The 6,019-nt window shown below is 45.2% G+C and overlaps 1 long non-coding RNA gene across 1 annotated transcript; it reads left to right on the top strand.

Moving 5' to 3' along the window:
- The first annotated feature begins 346 nt into the window (after nt 1–346).
- On the top strand, nt 347–4,981 carry LOC147653882 (uncharacterized). The gene is made up of 2 exons (XR_015285369.1): nt 347–478; nt 4,532–4,981. It is a non-coding gene; the product is annotated as an uncharacterized LOC147653882 (long non-coding RNA).
- Nucleotides 4,982–6,019: the final 1,038 nt, after the last annotated feature.

The raw sequence follows: 6,019 nt of genomic DNA, 5'->3' as shown, positions 1-6,019 counted from the left end.
GAAAATCCAAAGGTCAAGATCAAGCAAGGCTGATAGTAATAATCCCAGCTGGTTTTGACAGAGAGCCCACATAAAAATCTTTGTTCCTACAACACCTAGTGGAGGACTTGACCTAATCCTCCTTATAAACCAAAAGTCACACATTTCAAATGAAGGGGAGGGAGGAAATTCCCACTCTTACCAGGTGGGAACAGCTCTGTGTGTGCATTAGAGAGGACAGCAAAGCCCTGTGAGAGCTGTGGCGTGCTCTGATTTCAGTGGGTCAAATATGAAATGAGATTTTGAGTCAGTTTCTTGGGTTTGGAAGCTTTATGGTCATGATTGCTTTCTTGCTTATCCCAGGATGGTGCCATCATCTCATATTTCAGGGATCTGAAGAGAATTTGCCTTGTACCAGGAAGGACAAGGTGGAGAGGCAGGACCAGCTTCATGTATGAAATTATTTGGTTTCACCTGGGATTGAATTCACCTGGGAAAGGTTAGCCATGGCTCAAGGTCGTAAATGTGTAAAGATGACTCACTAGGAAGTAGCAAAATACTCAGAATACACCCCAAAGAAACTGGTACTGAATTTGCATACTTGCCTCCTCAGCAAGTTGAATCTTTCAGGTTTCTGAGGGCTGGTGAAGGTATAGAAACAGGGTTTTCTCATTCATGTTCTAGAAATGAATCAATTATTTGTTATCCCATCTGGCATGCCTGGGGCATCAAAGTATTCCAAATGATGGGAACAAATGTGAACAGTCAATTACTTGTCAAACCATGGAGATGACACAGTGCTGTGCTGGTTTATCTGAGAACCTGATGAAAATATGCTGTGTTGATCAGAATTTCTCTCATTTTAGGAATCTAAGATTAAAAATGACTGTGTTTCTGGATAGCAACAATGGTGTTAACAGAAATTACCCAGCTGTGTGACTGAATGCTGACTTGGTGTGGTGGCTGCCTTTTCCCACAAGGAACTCAGGATCTGTCATCGTGACACTGGTGGTTCTTTTCCCCAGGACTGAGATTGATGAGAGAGAGGATGTTTTCTCGTGTTCAGTCTTGGTTGTTTATTCTTTCCTTATCTAAATTACATATTTAGAGTACAAAGAGCTACATACACTAAGATATAAAAGTGCAAAATGGCTAAAGAAAAACCTCTTCAAGGTTTTTATGTGTCTATTTGTCCAATAATCAAATGCCAAATAAGTTATTTTCTTAGTGACCCAATGACCTGACACCTGTGTCCTGCACTGCAGATTTATTTGTCCAATCATTCATTATTACCCAAAAACCCTTAGAAGAAGAAGATGAAGAAGGAAGAAGGAGAAAGGGACAACACCCTAAGCTCTCCATCTTGTCTCTTACTTTCTAAAATAGCTTAAACCCTGAACTCTAACTTTCTCACCCAGTGACTTAAGAAAACTCTATCTAACCTACACACTCACATTCCCAGTTTTTCTGCTTAACTTTAAAAGCTGTCTCCATGGTTTTATGCTAAACTCAGTGCTCTCTTGGGTCTCAGAGCCAGGCACCACAGATAAGGGACTATTTTCTGTGCTTCTGACCCCAACAAGGATCCTGGGTTGGATTAGGTCTGGAAGAGGAGTGAGCTCTGCAGTCTCATCTGCAGGTCTCTCAGCTGCAGGTCAGGATAGGAGACTCCAGACAGAGCTGAGGGGCTGGTGAAGGCAAAAAGGGATTTCAGGGATTTCAGGAGCTCAAAGGGAGCTCGTGATACGAGACCAGATCAGGACCTGCTGTGTCTGTGCTTCATGGACTGACTCTCTCTGGCTCGTGGGTGGTGGGCTCACAGTCACAGAGAGAGGGTGACCAGCTGTTGCAAGAGGGATCTGTGGTAGGGATCAGCCAGGTTTGGACACTCCTGAGCTGCTTTTGGGTGCTGGCAGTAAAACAAGGGGTGAGTATCGCTTTCACCACCTGTACAAGGAGAGAAACTTGTCACAGCCTTTTCTCTGACCTGCCACACCACAGACTGCTAAATGCCACCCAGCTGAGGGCTGGGGACTGTAAATATTTTCCCCAAATATGATGTTTTTTCCTTACTTCTTCCTGTCTGACTGACTGAGCAACTTGCCACAGTTCATCAGCACTGTGGAAAAGAAGGCGACGCTCCACCGAGGTAAAGGAGATCTCTTTATTAAATATTTTAGCACACAGCCCTGCTCTCCCTTGGGTGCTGGCATGAGAGGAGGGCATGGACAAAGAGTTGAAATCAAGCCAGAGCCATGGCAGGGGGCTCAGGTGTTTGTCCCATCTTTTCTTGCTGCATGAGAGGCATCGAAGCGCTGGCTCTTGGTGAGTGAACTCTGGGAACATGCAATAGTAGGTACTGTTTGCTAACTAAAAACCTAATGTGTTATTCCTGGCTTTTATATACCTGGCTACCCACGGATAAAGCTATAGGATATTTATTACAGCAGGGCAAGACTGCTTTGTAATCTGAATATGCTGCATTCACACCAGTGACTTGAACAAAGTGTTTCTTCATTTCTCCGGCCATTAATGGTTTTCTCATAAGAAACCATGAAGTCAGATTTGTTGTGTTTGTCAGCTGGGTTTTTGACTGCATATATTTTGTTCCACAAAGGGGTTATTCAAAACCTCCCCTCCAGTCTTAATTAATTGCAGACCCGGTGGAAGGCGAGCCCAGTGGGGCTGGAGAGGTTCCCGTCTGGTTTCCATTTCGCCCGCGGGCCGTGTGTGGAATCACGGCTGGCTCCTGGCGCTGGGACCTGGGCTCGGCCCTCAGAGTGCTGGGAGTGACAGGCACTGCTCCTTTATTTATTTATTTGCTTGGTTTTTTTTAATTATCTGCTTTGATCAGCCTCCAGTCTGCACCCAGGGTGCTCACTGGGGGCAGAAAGTAGCTTTGTGCTGGCAAAAGGGGATGAAGATCCCAAAGAACGCCACTGCTTCCACGCTATCTCCTTCGGATAAAGCCCGTGCGACTCTTTTGGAGACAAACTCGCTATTCATAGCACTTAAATCCTGTGCTTTCTAGCTGTGCCTGCCTTCAGCTCTTGGCCTGTTCCAGGATTTTGCCTCTGCCAAGGTCTCCTACCAGGGAACCACTCAAAGCGAGGGGATTCACGGCCGCTTTCAAAATGCCACCCTGTGTTTTACTACAGCTGTGAAAGTCAGACGTGGAACAGTAACATTCCCTGTGAAAAAAAACCCAAACCCTATCCTTAATAAATGTGCGTAGTGTCTGAGTACCCTGGCTGGCTTCAGCTCCTCAGAGCCTCTACCTACCCTTTTAATTTATGCATTTCATCTGCCTGCTGCAAATATACCCAAAGCCTGGAGAATGCTTCTGTTTCCCCAGGGGAATATTTTCTATTGAGCTTGGCTGTGCTGAGCTCTCTTTGGCAGATGAGTTATGAAGAGCAGACTCATAAAAGCAGGAGGCTCTTCCAAGCATTGCACAAGGGTTGGGATGAAAGGTGGGCCCGCGGTCACGCTGCCCTCATGGAAAACGCACCTCACTGCAAAGCAGGATTGGAAAAAATTCTGCTGAAATCCTTCCAGAGAAGGGTTCTATGGAAATGCCATCTCCCCTGCTGGGTTGTACTTGTGATGCCTTTTTGGGCTACCTAAAAACAGAGACCAGACAAAATTCAGGGAATAAAAAGCAGTTCTATTTATTGGAGGGCCTTCAGGTACATTTTGGGCACACGAAGCCCCCACCAGGGGCTGCACCCAAAATGGACCATGGGTCACCATGGGTTTTCACACTTGTAAATTTGCTCCATTTGCATTTTGGGGGTGAATCTTCCAATTATAGCTTCAGGTAACGAAGTCATTTGCCCCAAGTTTTCCCCTCTCCCCTCAATTCACTTTTGTTTACATTTCTCAGGGCCTGGGACAGTGAGGTGTCCTTGATTCCCAGGCATGGAGAGGACTTGTTGTGTCTGACCAAAACGGGAAAGCAGGAGCTGACACTCTGTATGGAGTTTAGAGTTACACACTAAAAATTGCAGGATTACAAATACATGAAAAACATAAAAGCTAAAATCCTACGGCATCACTTGTGGGGGGAGCGAGGTATGGAGATCCACACTTCCCAAAACCAGGTGGGAAATCCAGCTCCCACCACACACAGCCCCTCATGGATAAAAAGGACTCGTGCTTTGCTGGGTTCCAGGCTAAGAAACAAAGGAAAATGTGCTTTCTGCTTCAAGCAGCTTTCAGTGTAGCAAATTAAAAGTCAGACATAAAAAAAGGCCTCAGGAAATGCCAGGGATGGTCCTGGCACAGAGCAGCACAACAGTTTGTTATTTGGCATTTTGGTGCCTCCTACACAGACAGACAGGAGGATTTCTGAGCATTGCTGCAGCATTTCTGGTGCTGTAAGAAGGATGAAATGACAAAGAGTTCCAGAAATTATCCCAGCAGGTGAGGGGACAGCAGAGACACAGCACAGAGCTGTGACAGGATTTACCAAGGGCTAAATTCAATAATGATGTTGTGACAGGACATTCCAGGTTGAAACATTTATTTCAGCACCTTCCTCTCCCTACAGGTTGTTACACTGGACATGGGAAAATTGGAAGTTTCACAGCCTCCCATCTCACCCAGTGGGCAGAGGGCTCTGGCACCCTAAGCCAGTGAAAACTGTAAAAAAGCTGTATCATACTGCAAAGGACCTAAAAGGATCAGCTCCTGCTGTGGGAAGAAAAGCAGGAGATTATTCCTGCCACGTGGCTGAGGGAAGCTGAGAGGCTTTTGGAGATCTGTGCCTGCACATTCCTGCTGAGCATGAATGGAACAGAGCAAAAGGAGCTGAGGAAAGGATGTTGAGCAATGCTCTGGTGTGTCAGGTGGAGTTCAGCAAGCTGAGCATAAAAGTGATGCTGCACAAAAACTCTGCTGATGCCTGTGTAAAAAAAGCATTTCTGTGACCAGGACCTGCAAGACAGCTCAATCTGCTTGGGCTTGGTCTAAGAATATTTTTATTCACATCTCTGACTGGCATCCCGACTGCTCTGAGTGAAATTTCTCTGTTGTCGCTCATGGAAAACCTCTTTGTGTCAATGTCTGGGCTCTAATATTAGTCCCTGCTGTTTGCTGGTGTTGGCATGTGTGGCTCTGGAAGGAATGGCTCTTGGAGAGGATGATTATTTCACCCTCTGTAGCTCCTTCTTCTCCTCTTTTTCCTCCATTAGCACTTGAGATAAGGAAATTACAATTTCTTACTTCAACAGTTCAGAGCTCTCTTGGTTTGCTTGCTGTGCCTCAGTGATATTCTCTCTTGTACCCCAGGTGTGCTGCTGAAGGAATTTGGGTCCCATCATGCAGAAAAAGCTGCTCTCTGATTTGCTTTTTTTGGTGAAAGGAGTTTCCAAGAAAAATGGGTTTTCTGTATATTGTCTACTTGAATTACTAAGCAGCTCTAATTAACAATAAAGCAAGCAACTGCACAAACACCTATTATCACAATCTGGTGAAAAATAAAAAATCTTTCAACTAAAACTCTTCTCAAAAGAAAAGGGATGAAATCCTTCAGGACAAAAGGAAAGTGAGGTCCTAGGAAACCACGGCACAAACAAGAGGTGGCAAAAAATGTGAAATACCAAGCAGGAAAATTGCACTCTTCAGCAGAGGAGTGCAGTTTACCTTCTGTACATGCTGCAGAAAAATATTGAGTATCCAAATGAAATCCCTCATTCCAGAGGAGAAAAGAAGCCTCCAGGCAGCTCCTGCTCTCCAGAAGTTCAGGGTTCAAGCACGTGCGATCTGCTGACTGCACCAAATGATTTTGGGAGCTGAGGGGTTTGGGGATCATTTAGACATAAAAGTTCTGCCCTGCTCAGCCCTGTGGGTGTGCAGACACGGTGCCCAGTACAGGACACACCAAAGGAAATCCTCTGTGTGCTTCAGGGGTTGGTTCTGTATTAAGGCTTTTGGCTGCTATAAAAATGTTGTAATGACAACAGCAACAAAATCCCATCAGTTAAAGCTGATCACAATTATTTGCCAAAAGATTTATGTGACCATCTAGCTTTAAAAA

This window comes from Cyanistes caeruleus, chromosome 3 (assembly GCF_971803275.1).
Source record: "Cyanistes caeruleus chromosome 3, bCyaCae1.hap1.1, whole genome shotgun sequence".
Classification (NCBI taxonomy): domain Eukaryota; kingdom Metazoa; phylum Chordata; class Aves; order Passeriformes; family Paridae; genus Cyanistes; species Cyanistes caeruleus.
The sequence above is the reverse complement of the archived record's forward strand: the minus strand, read 5'-3'. Positions and strand labels throughout refer to the sequence as shown.